Consider the following 17984-nt stretch of genomic DNA (forward strand, 5'->3'; position numbering starts at 1 on the left):
CCTCATCACTGCCTCTTATTTAGTGGAGAGCTCAGCACAGTGGTGGAGGTGAAACATTCTAGTCAGAATTGTGGAGAGCCCATCTAGATAGGCACCCAGAGGACTGACACTAATGGAGGACTGAAAGACTGGGAAGTGGTCATTCATCATGGACCCTTCAATGGGTGGATGGGAGAATCCCACTGCTGCAAGTAGAAACATTAATGGCCAAGTAAGTTCCTTGTGCCACGCTGAAGAATGTATTCAAGCGACAGAGATCGAGGTCTGCGAGGAAGTTACTGATGTCTCTACCATAGCCAGTCATTGTGGTTCCACCCAACAAAGGTTTTGGGCAGTGAAGTCACCCAAGATCTGGAAACGTGAAGGGAGCTGAGAAACCAATGCAGACAATACATTCTGAGACACTCCACCATCGAGAGAGGAATAAACATTACAGATGGTTAAATCCAGAAATACCCTTACCAAGCAGCCACAGCCTCCAGAGTTGTATCAAGAGTCACTGGTCAACTATATATAGAGTTCATAACATATGTGCAAACTCCATCTGACACCCTATCATAATTTGCATGATTCTTAAAATATCCCTGGTATCCATGAAGAGCAGAGTTCCCTGTTCTTGGAAACTAAGTTTCCTGAAGGGCAGTGCACAGAGCAAGGGAGGAGCTTAACAGATGTTGTAGCTCAGCAGATGGTGCAAAAACACACTACATTTTCACTGGAGAATCATGGTGTTGGTAACCTGTGGTGGCCACCGGGATCACTGCCGTAATCACACAAGCAGAACATACGGAATCTGGTGGCATGGAGACCACTCGAATTTTCTTTGTCTTGGAAGAGTTCTTTTTTGTCTTTCTTTTCTTTATGGTGTTTGAAAGGGCTTCCCTGAATTAGTTTGTGAGGCTGAAGAAGATCATGGACGCCTAAGACCAACAGCCTGTGGCTCCCTCAGCCACTAGCTTGTGTCTCGTAGCAGACCGACAAAAACCTTGGGGGACAGTGTCCCAAGGGACTCCCTCCTGCTGTGAGAAACGAGGGTGATGCATCTCTGGCTGGGGAATGAGGATCGGCGTCCCCAGTGTACAAGAAGTCATTGCTCCCAAAGTGGGTGTGGGTGAAGCAGCAAGAGGAGAGCCTCCATCCATCAGGGTGGCACACACGGTCAAGCAGCCGTGAGGGCTTGCTGTAGGATGGAGGGAAGTACCGTCAGTGGAGAGGGCGTCGTCGTCGTAGCTGTAGCATACAGCATTGTCATGTGCATGGAATATAGACGCTCGTTGTTTTCCTTGCCCCCTTTGTTTATCTGTCTGTGCAGAGTCTCGTATGTTTTCTCTAGAGCTACATCTACATCAATACGCTGCAAATGACACTCAAGTGCCAGGCAGAGTGTTCACGGAACCACGTTCATAATAATTTTGTATTATTGCAGTCTCGAACAGCGCCTGGAAAAAACAAACACCTCCGCCTTTCCGTGCGAGCTCTGATTTCCCTTATTTTATTATGGTGATCGATTCTCCCTTTGCAGGTCGGCGCCAACAAAATATTTTCGCATTCGGAGGATAAAGTTGGTGATTGAAATTTTGTGAGAAGATTCTGCCACAGCAAAAAACGCCTTTGTTTTAATGATGTCCATTCCAAATCCTGTAACATTTCAGTGATACTCTCTTCCCTATTTCGCCATAATACAAAACGTGCTGCCCTTCTTTGAACTTTTTCTATGTACTCCGTCAATCCTATTTGATAAGGATCCCACACTGGGTAGCAGTCTTCTAAAAGAGGACGGACAAGCGTAGTGTTGGTAGTATCTTTAGTAGATCTGTTACATTTCCTAAGTGTCCTGCCAATAAAACGCAGTCTTTGGTAAGCCTTCCCCACAACATTTTCTACGTGTTCTTTCAAATTTCAGTAATTGTAATTCCTAGGTATTTAGTTGAATTTACGGCCTTTAGGTCTGACTGATTTATCCTGTATCCGAAGTTTAATTGATTACTTTCAGCAGTCATATGGATGTCCTCACACTTTTTGTTATTTAGGGTCAATTGTCAACTGTCAATTATCTTTTCTAAATCGTTTTGCTATTTGTTTTGATCTTTTGATGACTTTACTAGTCGATAAACGTAGCGTCATCTGCAAACACCCTAAAACGGCTGCTCAGATTGTCTCAGATTGCTTATATAGACAAGGAAGGAACTTGTTGTGTTTCTCAAGAACTATGTTTTCTAAACCCGTGTAGACAGTGTATCAATAAACCATTCTCTTCGAGGTAATTCATAATTTTCGAGCATAATGTATGTTCCAGAATGCTGCTGCATATCGACATTAATAATATGAGTTTGTAATTTAGTGGATCCCGCCTACTACCTTTGTTGAGTACTGTGCAACTTTCCAGTCTTTGGGTACAAATCTTTCGTCAAGAGAGCGGTTGTATATGATTGTTAAATATGGAGGTATTGCACCAGCATGCTCTGAAAGGAAGCTAATTCGTATACAGTCTGGACCTGAAGACTTGCTTTCATGAAGTGATAAGTTGGTTCACTACTCCGGCATTGTCGAAGTTACTCATGTTCGCAGCTGTTCTTGGTTCCAGTTCTGGAACATTTACTTCGTATTATTTGGTGAAGGAATTTCGAAAGGCTGTGTTTAGTAGCTGCTTTCCCAGCACTGTCGTCGATAGTATTTCCATTGCTATCGCGCAGAGAAGACATTGACTGTGTGTTGCTGTCAGCATACTTTACATACGACCAGAATCTCTTTAGATTTTCTGCCCAGTTTCGAGTTAATGTTTCGTTGTGGAAACTATCAGAACCATCTCGCATGATCTCTGCGCTAAATTTCGAGCTTCTGTGAAACATCGCCAGTCTTGGAGAATTGACGTTCGTTTAAATTTGGCATGCTTTTTTCTCTCCCTGAAAGACAATGAAGTCTGGTGAACAGGGAGAATTGTGCTCTCCGCAGCGATACAAGGAACGCAACGAATCGTCCTCAAAGGACAAGATGAAGTCCAGGGTCGCAACCCTATTGGCCTATGGTCCCCTATGGACACAACGGACAAAATATACACCCTGTCACTCCAAGTGGGCGAATAGCTCATCATCCGACTACAAGAGGAGGTCACCGTTGAAAATCATGCCTTAAGCCATGTTTACACTATTGTGGGGAGTATTAGTCTCCAGAATGTTTCTCATCGTGTCACTAGCAAACAACGCCCATGACTGGGCAGAGGATGCTGTTTAAATCAAAAGTGACAAACTCTTCATTTTTGAGATGGCTACAACTTCTTCAAATTTGTCCTCTATATTTTCCACAAGTAATAAAGCCTTTGTTGCCAAAGAAGAATCCCCATCTGCCGTTGCAAAAACCATTTATTTGGGGAAGTACACTCCTGGAAATTGAAATAAGAACACCGTGAATTCATTGTCCCAGGAAGGGGAAACTTTATTGACACATTCCTGGGGTCAGATACATCACATGATCACACTGACAGAACCACAGGCACATAGACACAGGCAAAAGAGCATGCACAATGTCGGCACTAGTACAGTGTATATCCACCTTTCGCAGCAATGCAGGCTGCTATTCTCCCATGGAGACGATCGTAGAGATGCTGGATGTAGTCCTGTGGAACGTCTTGCCATGCCATTTCCACCTGGCGCCTCAGTTGGACCAGCGTTCGTGCTGGACGTGCAGACCGCGTGAGACGACGCTTCATCCAGTCCCAAACATACTCAATGGGGGACAGATCCGGAGATCTTGCTGGCCAGGGTAGTTGACTTACACCTTCTAGAGCACGTTAGGTGGCACGGGATACATGCGGACGTGCATTGTCCTGTTGGAACAGCAAGTTCCCTTGCCGGTCTAGGAATGGTAGAACGATGGGTTCGATGACGGTTTGGATGTACCGTGCACCATTCAGTGTCCTCTCGACGATCACCAGAGGTGTACGGCCAGTGTAAGAGATCGCTCCCCACACCATGATGCCGGGTGTTGGCCCTGTGTGCCTCGGTCGTATGCAGTCCTGATTGTGGCGCTCACCTGCACGGTGCCAAACACGCATACGACCATCATCGGCGCCAAGGCAGAAGCGACTCTCATCGCTGAAGACGACAGGTCTCCATTTGTCCCTCCATTCAAGCCTGTCGCGACACCACTGGAGGCGGGCTGCACGATGTGGGGGCGTGAACGGAAGACGGCCTAACGGTGTGCGGGACCGTAGCCCAGCTTCATGGAGACGGTTGCGAATGGTCCTCGCCGATACCCCAGGAGCAACAGTGTCCCTAATTTGCTGGGAAGTGGCGGTGCGGTCCCCTACGGCACTGCGTAGGATCCTACGGTCTTGGCGTGCATCCGTGCGTCGCTGCGGTCCGGTCCCAGGTCGACGGGCACGTGCACCTTCCGCCGACCACTGGCGACAACATCGATGTACTGTGGAGACCTCACGCCCCACGTGTTGAGCAATTCGGCGGTACGTCCACCCGGCTTCCCGCATGCCCACTATACGCCCTCGCTCAAAGTCCTTCAACTGCACATACGGTTCACGTCCACGCTGTCGCGGCATGCTACCAGTGTTAAAGACTGCGATGGAGCTCCGTATGACACGGCAAACTGGCTGACACTGACGGTGGCGGTGCACAAATGCTGCGCAGCTAGCGCCATTCGACGGCCAACACCGCGGTTCCTGGTGTGTCCGCTGTGCCGTACGTGTGATCATTGCTTGTACAGCCCTCTCGCAGTGTCCGGAGCAAGTATGGTGGGTCTGACACACCGGTGTCAATGTGTTCTTTTTTCCATTTCCAGGAGTGTATTTCTCTGCTGGTCACATAACTCGACATGCTTCCCATGGCATAGCCAAGGAAGGAAAGACTTCAGGGCCACATCTCTGTGCTATGAACATGTTCCTTCCTTCTGAAGAGACTGCTAGGGCTGTGTGACCACCAGCCGCTGAAAGCTTCATCCGCTTTATATGCAAGTCATCCACCACGGTGCCACCCACCCTGAACAGGAGCTCCCCTCACGGGCAACGCCCAGCCTCACCAATGAGCAACTGGCCGGTAATCTGTTGCTCAGAGTCCTGGTCATGATGGGCACATAATCCTCATAATACATGGGGAAGTACCAGCTCAGGCCCCCACACCGCAATACCTGCTGAACAGGGGATCAGGGGGCTACTACCATGCAGGTACTTCACCACATCCCCTCTCCCCAATCATACACAACAGGATGGCGTACAACCTTATTGGTAGGAAGGGTGCGTAGATGGAAAGGCAGAAAGATGGAACAGTAACCGCATTGGGTGACCTTCACTCAACGATCCGCGCTTTTGAGAAATTTGGAAAACCCAACAATGGGGACCATGTATTTATTAATGAAAAGGTGTAGAGAGCACAGGAAGTGAAACGGAAAATCAGGCTCTTAATCACATACCAGATCCAAGTGGGGTCTACACCAGACCATCCAATGGAAAACAAATAGAGGAAAGGGAGAGTGGAAGTATAGGCCGGCAGCACGTAACGGTAAGTAGTACTACAAAGGCTAGGAACCCATGGTAGCAAGGCGCGTACTCACAAAAGAACAGTGACATCCTGGGGTGGGGGGGGGGGGGGAGAGGAGGGAGGGAGGGGAAACATATGTGACTGGTGTACTCTTTACATTGGAAAAGCGGGAAGTAACAGCGAAAATGAGACGAAACCATCGCATCATTAAGAGAGAAGAGGACCTGCACTTTACAAAAATAAAATAAAGAAAAAATATTATCTTATATGGACACCTTAACCTGCCTGAATAATGTCAAGATTAACTAAAATATTTTTGTGACACAGGTCAATGCGTTAATTAAATGCATCTGAAGATTTCTTAAGATTTCAATTTCTTCAAGCACCCCGAGTAATTTTAAGTCATATAGGCACCTTAACCTGCCCAAATAATGTCATAACTAAACAAAACATTTTTTTATACAGGAGAATGCGTTCATTAATGGTATTGGGAACACTTCTTAAGATTTCAGTTTATTATAGCACATTGACTTGTTTTACATCGTATGGTCATCTTATCGTGGCTATATAATGTCATAAGTAACTAAAATATTTTTGTGATGCAGATCAGTGGATTCATTAATTGTATCGAGAATGCCTCTTAAGATTACAATTTATTCCAAGACATTGCGTATCTGACCTTTGTCTGCAATATGGAAGACAGTTATCACCAGGCTGTTGCAGGTGATGCTGGTTGTCAGTCAAATGCTTTGTCAGAGTTGACCTGGAATTAGTACCCTTTTACCTTTTTGACACGGAGCCTTCGATTCGATGACAACATTGGGGTGAGGATAATCTCAGGTGGATACGTGATTTTATTTGTAAGTAACTTCTGTTCTCTCTTTTAATTATCTGTAATTCATTTTAGACATTTTAGCCGCATAGTTCCTTATCTGACATTTGATATTTGAGGATCGCCTCTCATTGACGTGTAACGGAATAGTTTCGTTATTACAGTATACACCAGGTGATGGAACTTTGCACGTTCCTAAACCGGTTGTGAACACAGTAAAAGATTACGGATTGAACAACGGTTGTGCTGTTTCTTCATTTTACAAAATGGGCTTATATATTTGCAACCACCCCACAAGAAGAATTCTTTATATAATTTGAAATCTTTTCCAGTTTTCTCGCTTATACGTCAAATATTTAATAAATGAAGGCATTGTGAAGTAATTAAAAGTCTGAAGCCGTTACGAACATGGGAGCTTTGCTCTTTAAAGAGTCAGGGATTTGTTGGTAAATTTAAAATGTAGCACCTATTATTAACCTTTTAAAAGCAACCAAAAACTTTAATTAAATAAATACTTAAAATTTCAAAATATTTCATTTTTATAAATACGCTTTTTATTCACCTCTCCTTAAAATGAGAAGCAGTATTTGTGTCTAAAAAGCTTGAGAATCCCGGTCATGGATCATGTATAACCGAAAAGTCTGGAAAGCATTTTGTAAAATAACTCAAATCTGGAGATTGAGTGAAAACATTCATAAAAGGTGATATAAATTTCAGAGACTAAAGTCAGTCGGTTATCTCACTTTGAAAACACTCAGAAACAGACAGTGAGCGAAAACACTCACATAGCTTACCTGGCACCAGGCACTAGTTTCATTCGATTCTTCCATAGAGTGAATAAACCTACTGAATGATAAAGTGGAATCGAAAGCAAGATATAAACTAAAGGCGTCATCATAATAGGTATGGCAATCTATAGCCAAGAAAGCTAAGAAAGGGAAGGTAATTTATTCTTCGTACCGACAGATCACATTCCAGATTTACAGGATGCTGAAAGCGTCTACTGAGATGTTCAAACTATCCACGATTACATCCAGAACACAGCCCTGCCCTTCTACCCCATGGCTGTCGTGTGCATTGAAAAGTTTGTGTTATGCCGTAGACCACACTTGGGACAGCCACAGCTGCATTCTTCTGGTTTCTTCTTGTGCTATTGCCGTAGGGTGTGCGCAAACGCTTCCATGTCGCCCACAACCTTGAGTCACAGGGTATTGTGCCCATTCAGTACGCTGATATCGTGTAGGGGCTCCGCCGTGAAGCGGCCGCGTGCTCTGTCACATTGCCAGAGGAACACTCTCCATTAGATCAGGAAGAACAGTCTGAAGAAGCTGCAAGTAGTTGATGTCTCGTAGTCGTTCGGGATGTTCAAGTATGTAATCACCAACGATTCTTGCCCAAACGATGGAGGACTTGTGATGGGTATACACCTCCAAGATGGTGTGTGAATCTTCATTAACCCTAACATGGTAATTGTACCGACTGAAAGTGTCATTCCTAGTAAATGTTCCTTCGTCCGTTGCCAGAAATTTACTAGATGTGTTGGTTTAGCAGCTAATCGTAGAATATTGTAGCACGTTGAAAATAAGGATGTCCTGTTCTCCACCTAGACTGCTATGACACTTGACAGCGTGAAGTTAATCTCCGTGCACTGGCATTCGCTGAGCATTCCAGAGAATGCAGGACTGCCTCTCTGCTGCAGCTATCCTGTGACGTCGCTGTATGTCAGTACTCGCCCTAACAGGTGCATAGTGACCTGTCTCTCTCAAAGGCCGAGTTTCTGGTACAAATATTCTCAGAGCGGTATGTCTTCTGCCTGAATGTGCTGTTATCTGTCCCGCTTCACCTAAGTTCTCTTTTCTACTCCTGTTTTCATTTCCTGTACCACACACACCATAATATAACAATTTCCCTCTATGTAACAGCATGCTCCACACTGCACTGACGTACTTAAACGGCTTCGTGATGTTCGAAGTACTAACTGGTGTCAATACCACTAAACAGTTAACCCGGTTCATGGTTCATGGTGCACAATCCCAGTAGCAGGTTGCCCACCTCACGGCTTCTAAGGGCAACAATAATCTAAGTTTCATTATTTCATATAATTGTTGTTGTGCTCTACATTTTGAGGATTGGTTTGTTGCAGCTCTACACGCTGCTCTATCCTGCGAGAGCCTTATCATCTCTGAATAACTACTGCAACGTCCATCCCTCTAAATCTGCTTACTATATTCATCTCCTGGCCTCCCTCTACGATTTTTACCCCCACACATCCTTCCAGTAGTAAATTAGTGATCCCTTGATATCTCAGACGCTTTCTATAAGCCACCCCTTCCTCTTTTCAAGTTCTGCCACAAATTTCTTGTCTCCCCAATTTTATTAATTACTTCCTCATTAGTTACGTGAACGAACCATCTAAACTTCAACATTCTTCTGCAGCACGACGCATTGTCTAAAATTCTTATCGTCCATGTTCCACTTCCATACATGGCTTCGCTCCAGACAAATACTTTCAGAAAAGACTTCCTAACACTTAAATCTATATTCGCCACGCGGGGTAAACGTACGGTCTCAGGCTCCTTGTCACGGTTTGCGCGGCTTCCCCCGTTGGAGGTTCGAATCCTCCCTTCAAAAGTGAATCGGTTACAAGTTATTTATACTCAGGATAGGTTTCATTTGCTTACCATTATCGCCTCAGTACCATAGAAACGCCGGCGGAGACACTGTAGTATGCAATGGCAAAGATATTTCCTTGTCACATCGTCAATGTGATGGTGCCAGCGCTACAATAAACGTGAAAAAGTGCAATGGTTACAAATTACTTATGATCAGGATAGGTTTCATTTGCTTACCGTTATCGCCTCAGTACCAAAGAAAAGTCGGCGGATACCCTGTCGTACACAATGGCAAAGATATTTCTGTATCACATCGTCAATGTGAGGGTGCCAGCGCTACAATAAACGTGAAAAAGTGCAATGGTTACAAATTACTTATGATCAGGATAGGTTTCATTTGCTTACCGTTATCGCCTCAGTACCAAAGAAAAGTCGGCGGATACCCTGTCGTACACAATGGCAAAGATATTTCTGTATCACATCGTCAATGTGAGGGTGCCAAAACTAGAATAAACACGCAAAAGTGCATCGGTTACAAGTTATTCATGATCAGGATAGGTTTCATTTGCTTACCATTATCAACTCAGTACCATAGAAACGTCGGCAGAAACCCTGTAGAATGCAATGATGAAGCTATTTCGGTGTTCCATTATCAATGTGAGGGTTCCATGGCTAGAATAAACATGAAAAAGTTCATGGGTCTCAAGTTATTTATAATCAGAAGAGGTTTCATATGCTGTCCGTAATCGCGTCAGCACCATAGAAAAGGGGGCGGACATCCTGACCCAAGGATACTATAAACTTTAAAAAGTTCATCGGATACAAGTCATTCATAATCAGGAGAGGTTTCATCTGCTTAACGTAATTGCCTCAGTACCACAGAAACGTCGGCTGGGACCTTGTAGTTCCATCGTCAATGTGAGGGTGATAAAACAAAAATAAACATGCATAAGTGCATCGGTTACAAGTAATTTATGCTCAGGAGAGGCTTCATTTGCTTATCGTTGTCGCCTCAGTACCATAGAAACGTCGGCGGAGACCCTGTACTATGCCGTGGCGAAGCAATTTGTGTGTCCCATCGTCTATGTCAGGGTGCATAGGCTACAATAAACATTCAAAAGTGAATCGGTCATAAGTTATTTACACCCTGCAGAGGTTCATTTGCTTACCGTTATCTTACCGTTATCACATCAGTACAGTAGAAACGTGGGCGGAGACATTTTAGGTCTCTCTCGCTGGAGTTTGGAGTCCTCTCCCGGGTATGGGTATGTGTGTTATCCTCAGTGTAACTTAGTTGAAGTTTAAGTAGTGTGCAAGTCTAGGGACCGAAAATCTGAGCACTTTGGACCCTTAGGAAATCAAACACATTTGAACAGACACTGTAGTATGAAATGGCCAAACAATTTCCGTACCCCGTCGTCAATCTGAGGGCGTCAAGACTAGAATACAAATGCAAAAGTCCATCTGTTGCAACTTATCTATACACAGGAAATCTTACATTTGCTTACCGTTATGGCCTCAGTACCATGGAAACGTCGGTGGAGACCCTATACTATGCAATGACGAAGCAGTTTCTGTGTCCCATCGTTAATGTGAGGGTGCCAAGGCTAGAATAAACATGAAAAAGTGCATCGGTTTCAAGTTATTCACACTAAGGAGAGGTCTCATTTACTTACCATCAGTACTATAGAAACGTGAGTGGAGACCATGTAGTACCATACCGCCAGAGGTTGGAGTCCTCCCTCAGGCATGGATGTGTATGTTGTCCTTAGTGTAAATTAGTTTACGATCCTTTAAGTAGTGTGTAAGAATTGGGACCAAACACCTCAGCGGTTTGGTCCCTTAGAAATTCACACACAGTGAACAGTCCCAGTAGTATCAAATGGCTGAGTCCCATCGTTAATGTGAGTTTGCCAAGGCTAGAATAAACATACAAAAGTGCATCGGTTACAAATTCTTTATACTCAGGGGAGGTTTCAGTTGCTTACCGTAAGTGCCTCAGTACCACAGAATCGCCGACGCAAGCAATTTCTGTGTCCCATCATCAATGTCAGGGTGCCAAGGCTAGAATAAACATGCAGAAGTTGCATCGGTTACAAGTTATTTACATTCAGGAGTGGTTTCATTTGCTTACAGCTCAGTACATTGAGACATTGGCTTAGTATGCAGTGGCGAACAATTTCTGTGTCCCAACGTCAATGTGAGGGTGCAGAGGCTAGAATAAACATGCAAAAGATCATCGGTTACGAGTTATTTGTACTTACGAGAGGTTTCATTTGCTTACTGATATCGCCTCAGTACCATTCAAACGTCGGTGGAGGCCCTGCAGTATCCAATGGCGAAGCGATTTATGTGTCCCATCGTCAATTTGAGGGTGGTGAGGATAAAATTAACATGCAAAAGTGCATCGGTTACAAATTATTTATTGCCTGCAAAGGTTTTATTTGCTTACTGTGGTGTGCGTACTGTAAGACCTTCGGTACACACACCATCAGATTATTTGACTTGTCACTCTAACGAAGTAGGCGAGTGTCAGCAATATGTCTCGTGGTCTTATCGTGGCGTGTTTATCTTCTGCCGTTAAGTCAGACGATAGAAATGCCACTTGCACACTTAGAGTAGCATATTGACGGTGACCAACTTTAAACAGAACTTGATTAATTTTCACACACATTTATTAAAATAATAAAAAGCATAGACATTATGTAACTTGATTCTGGATGCTGTTTACAACTGACAATCTGAAACTCCTTTTGTATTGGTACGTTAATCTTATTCTCACATATATCTCTGATACTTGACAAAAGTGTCTACACATTTATCGTCATGGCTATGTACAGGAATATGGTAATCTTATTAGGCGCAGACTAAAACTTGACTATAGACTGGTACAGACTAATGTAGCCTGGTACAGACAGGTGCAGTTATATGCAGAGTAATGCAGACTGACTGATTGGAGGTCTGTACACTCGTTATAATACCTCGCACGTTCAGGTATCACTGCGCGAGTGTGATCTGCGAGGAGAAAAGGTTCTACGTTAGCAGCAATCTCATTGGCTGCGTTATATATTAATATGCGGATCGGCGGAAGCAGAATTTGGTCCGTCTCTAAGGCAGCGCCATCTAGTAGTGCAGAGACGGACAAGCGCTGCGCCTGTGCTGTTGTGCTTAGCGGGGCGCGCTCTAGTGGAAAGTTGTGTACGCGCTGACTATGCGGAACTATGTACACAACACTTACTGTTATTGACTCAGTAACATAGATATGTCGCCAGAGACCCTTTAGAATGCAATGGTGCAGCAATTCCTGTGTACCATAGTCAATGTGAGGCTGCCAAAACTAAAAGAAACATGCAACAGTTCATCGGCTACGAGTTATTTATACTCAGGAGACGTTTCATCTGTTTACCATTATCGCCTCAGTACCACAGAAACTTCAGTGGAGACAGTGTGGTATGCAATGGCAAGAAACTTGTGTATTCCATCGTCAATGTGAGGGTTCCAAGGCTAGAATAAACATGCAAAAGTGCATCAGTTACAAGTTATTTATGCTCAGTTTCTCTTCAGTTGCTAACTGTTATCGAATCAGTACCATAGAAACTTTGGCGGGATCCCTGTAGTATGCAGTGGCGAAGTAATTTCTTTGTCAGATCGTCAATGTGAGGGTTCCAAGGCTTGTATAAACATGAAGAAGAGCATCGTTTACAAGTTATTTATACCAATTAGTGATCTCTTTTGCTCTCCGTCATCGCCTCAGTACGATAGAAACGTTAGTGGGGACAATGTTGTCCCCTCCAGCTGGAGGTTCGAGTCCTCCAACGGGCATGGGTGTCTATGTTGTCCTTAGCGTAATTTAGTTTAAGTTCCTTTAAGCAGTGTGTAAGTCTGGGTACCAATGACCCCAGCAGTTTGGACAGTTAGGAATTCAAAAATGGTTCAAATGGTCCTGAGCACATCTGAGGTCATCAGTCGCGTAGAACTTAGAACTACTTAAACCTAACTAACCTAAGAACCTCACACACAACCATGCCCGAGGCAGGATTCGAACCTGCGAGCGTAGCCGTCGCGCGGTTCGAGACTGAAGCGCCAGAACCGCTTGCTACCTCCGCTGGTAGTTAGGAATTCACACACATTTGAACAGACCCAGTGGTATGTAATGGCGACACATTTTCTATGTCACATCGTCAATATGAGAGTACTAAGGCTACAATAAACACGCAAAAGCGCATCGTTTACACGTTCTTTACACTGAGGGGAGCTTTCATCTGCTTACCGTTATAGCGTCAGTACCATAGAAACGTCGGCGGGTACCCTGTAGTACACAATGGCGAAGCAATTTCTGTGTCACATCGTCAATGTGAGGGTGCCAGGGCTAGAATGAACATGAAAAAGTTCATCGCCTACAAGTTATTTATAATCAGAAGAGGTTTCATTTCCTTATTGATTTCGCTTCAGTACCATGTAAATGTCGATTGGGACCGTGTTGTTCCGTCGTCAAGGTGAGGGAGAAAAACTAAAATAAACATGCAAAGGTGCATCAGTTACAATTATTTATAGTCATGAGAGGTTTCATTTGCTTACCGCAATTGTCCCAGTACCATAGAAACGTCGGCGGGGACCCTGTAGTTCTATCCTCAATGTGAGGGTTCAAAACATAAATAAACATGCAAAAGTGCATCGGTTACAAGTTATTTATACTAAGGAGAGGTTTCATTTGCTTCCTGTTATCGCCTCAATACCATAGAGTGGTCGGTGGACACCACGTAGTATTCAATAGCGAAGCAATTTGTGTGTCCCTACGTCTATGTCATGGTCCATCGGCTACAATAAGCATCAAAAGTACATCGGTTATAAGTTATTTAAAGTCTGGAGAGGTTTCATTTGGTTACCGCTAACGCCTCAGCACCATGGAAACGACTTTGGAGACACTGTAATATGCTATGGCGAAGCAATTTCTGTGCCAAGGCTCGAATAAGTATGAAAACGGTCATCGGCTATAAGTTATTTATAATCTGGAGAGGTTTTATTATCTTAGCGTTATCGCCTCAGTGCCGTAGAAACGTCGGTGGAGACCCTGTAGTATACAATGGCGAAGCAAATTTCTGTGTCACATCGTGAATTTGAGGGTGCGAGGGTTAGAATAAATACGAAAAACTGCATCGGTTACAAGTTTATTTATTTTCAGGACAGATTTCATTTACTTACCATTATCGCCTAAGTACCATCGAAACGGGGGCGGAGACTCTGCAGGCCTCACCCACCATAGGTTGGAGTCCTCCCTCAGGCGTGGGTGTGTATGTTGTCCTTGGCGTTATAAGCTAGTTTAAGTTCGTTTAAGTAGCGTGACCTCAGCAGTTTGGTCCCTTAGGAATTCAATCACATTTGAACAGACTCCGTAGTACGAAATAGCGGATCAATTTCTCTGTCACATTGTCAATGAGAGGGTGCCAGGGCTAGAATGAACATGAAAAAGTTCATTGGCTACAAGTTATTTATAATCAGGAGAGGTCTCATTTCCTTATTGATTTCGCTTCAGTACCATGGAAAGTCGACTGGGACCGTAATGTGAGGGGGTGTTTTAAACATACAAAAATGCAACGATTATTAGTTATTTATACTCAGGAGACATTTCAGTTGCTTACCGTTATCGCGTCAGTACCATAGAACCGTGGGCGGAGACCCTGTAGTAAGTAATGGCGAAGCACCTTCTGTGTCGCATCATCAATGTGAGGGTGCCAAGGTTAAAATAAACATGCAAAAGAGCATCGATTACAAGTTATTAATACTCAGATGAGGCTTCATTTGCTCACCGTAATCGCCTCAGCTCCATAGAAAGGCCGTCGCAGACCCTGTAGTATGGAATGGCAAAGCAATTTCTGTGTGCCATCGACAATGTGAGGGTACCAAAGCTAGAATAAACATACAAAAGCGCATCGTTTACAAGGTATTAAGTCTCAGTTTTCCTTTACGGTCTGCTTCCGTATTTCCCGCCATTTCGGTGTTGTGCCGCGGTCCGCTCAGTCGTCTGATGTCCATCGCCGCGGGGAAGAGGGCCGCACAGGAGGGCCCCGTCAACGACGCCAGGCGCTGCACGCGTCTTCCGGCTTCTCCACCGCGCACCATCTCTCACACCATCACCATAGATATATAAATCGCCCTATGTTTTTAGATCGTATAAAAATGATAATTTTACTGTTTTTTTATTAATGCTGACAAGTACAGATTTTAACCTGGACATCTACATATTTTAATTAAGTATTTTTAATTAATAAAAAAAGATCTACTGAATATAGTATGTGCAAATGGAATGTAACAAATGTACCAGACGCCACCTGTCGGTAATAGTGTTATAATTAATATAAATGACGTGCACTCTGCCAACCAATTTTATGTGACGTAGCATATGAAAACTGCTGGATTTGGACGGGTTACTCCTGTAACTGAAATATCAGGTACGCTCTGGTACATTTGATGTTCATTAGATAGGATGAAAAAGATTTGCTTCCGTGAAATAGCAAATTAGTATCATTATTTTTACAGCTCTGAAGATGGTTCTGAATGAACCGAAACCGGTCATATGAATAAAAAAAAATTGCAATCAAGACGGTTTTTAAGTAACATTATAAGGTTTCATTTGATCAACGTAATCATATCAGTACCATAGAAGAGTTGACGGAGACTCTGTAGTACGCAGTGTCGAAGCAATTTCTGTGTCCCATCATCAATGTGAGGGTGTCAAGCCTGGAATAAACATGCAAACGTGCATCGGTTACAAGTTATTTATACTCAGGAGAGGTTTCTTGCGCTGAACATTATCGCCTCAGTACCACAGAAACGTCGGCGTAGACCCTGTAGTGTGCAACGGCGAAGCAATTTCTATGTCCTATCGTCAATGTGAGGGTCCCAAGGCTAGTACAAGCATGCAAAAGTGCATCAATTGCAAGTTATTTATACTCAGGAGATGTGTAATTTGCTTACCGTAATCGCCTCAGTACCATAGAAACCTCGTCGGAGACTGTATTATGCGATAGCGATGCAATTTCTGTGTTCCATCGTCAATGTGAGGGCGCCAAGAGTAAAATAAACATTCAGAAATGCCTCGCTTACAATTTATTTGTACTCGTGAGAAGTTTTATTTGCTTACCGTTATCGCCCCCAAACCAGTGAAACGTCAGCGCACACCCTGTAGTATGCAGTGGCGAATCAATTTCTGTGCCCAATCCTCAATATGAAGGTGCCAAGGCTAGAGTAAACAGGCAAAAGTGCATCGGTTACAAGTTTTTCTTTTTGCTCAGTAGAGGTTTCAGTTGATTACCGTTATCGCCTCAGTACCATAGAAACGTCGGCGGATTTGAGGCATATTGTTTACCGATTGTAGAGTTTGTGGGACTGAGGTCCAAAATGTATGCATATTGTACAACAGTCGGGGACACCCAGAGGCTGGCAAAGGGTGTTCGACGGGCGGCATCACCTGCCCTCACTGTGTAAGACTATTTGCATTGTTTGTATGGTCGCAGCGTTCAGGACGCTCCTCTCCACATCATTTGGCTAACTAGTACTTGATCACGAGGTCACAAGGTATACACTGTACTGCAATCTAAAATCTGATTGTCTCCTCATGATGATAAAAGAGTTATTTGTGAGTATGGGGTAGAAATCCTCCTATCCTCACACTATTTACTTGATGTGAAAGTAGGGGTTGGGGCTGTGACTGAGAGATGAGAGAGAATGAGTGAGTGAGTGGGTTGGGGATTTTATCTATTAAAATATCTATTAAATATATCTTTTATCATAGTGTACTTATTGTTTGTGTGTGTTACATGGTTTGTGTGTGTGTGTGTGTTTGTGTGTGTGTGTGTGTGTGTGTGTGTGTGTGTGTGTGTGAGAGTGTAGAAATTATGTATGAATATGTGTGCGTGTTTGTGTGAGTGAAGAATATGCATGAATATACACTCCTGGAAATGGAAAAAAGAACACATTGACACCGGTGTGTCACCCACCATACTTGCTCCGGACACTGCGAGAGGGCTGTACAAGCAATGATCACACACACGGCACAGCGGACACACCAGGAACCGCAGTGTTGGTCGTCGAATGGCGCTAGCTGCGCAGCATTTGTGCGCGGCCGCCGTCAGTGTCAGCCAGTTTGCCGTTTCATTCGGAGCTCCATCGCAGTCTTTAACACTGGTAGCATGCCGCGACAGCGTGGACGTGAACCGTATGTGCAATGTCGTGTTCCACACACGCTTCGTCGAGCAGATTAACCCCCTTATCACCTTGTGTCAAGCGTTTCTGAAGCTTTGTCCCAGGTCCACAGCAGCTATACCCAGGGATGTGCAATTCCACTGGCAGTTTGTCTATAATACCACCACCTCCTCTAATGCGTCTCCTAGCACGGATGTTATGCTACTGTGATGGTTGTGGACTATGCACGCCCATTATATAGCAAATCGCCGGCATCAATCCAACTGTTTTGTGAAGTAGGAAAACCAAGCCATTTGACTAGTGCTTTATTTCCACGATATCTTATGACTCTCTCCACGGAAAAATATCCGGTTCTGAGCTTTTCTGAAACTCCTCGATGTAGAACCAGCCTGCAATTTCTTAACCTTTACTATCCTTCGGTATATAAATTCTAGGATTCGTTTGTTGCGCCTTTGAAACTATAAATATCTCAGTTGACCAATTCGGTAGGTATGATTTCTCAAATGCTGTCTCATGTTTTGAGATTCACACCAAATCACATACATTAAATTTCTGTCTGTGTGGATCCAGCATCTTAATGCGACAGTAAATCGTATCCATGAGTCCATTATCATGAACATCGATTGGTCTCATTTTTATTGTGGTATGTTTGGTTCGATTATACTGAGCAATTATTTCTGGGGGGATATTTGTCCATTTGTATGAGACACGAAGGTTAAAACGCACCCACATTCGACCTTTTATTATTCTTTTCAGTCACTCCACGATATTTGCCTTCAGGTGAGTAAATGTTGAGCAGTGATGTATTCCGTACCGCTGCATCACGGTCTTGAAATACCTATCGTAGAACTC

Source organism: Schistocerca gregaria, chromosome 7 (genome assembly GCF_023897955.1).
Source record: "Schistocerca gregaria isolate iqSchGreg1 chromosome 7, iqSchGreg1.2, whole genome shotgun sequence".
Taxonomy (NCBI): domain Eukaryota; kingdom Metazoa; phylum Arthropoda; class Insecta; order Orthoptera; family Acrididae; genus Schistocerca; species Schistocerca gregaria.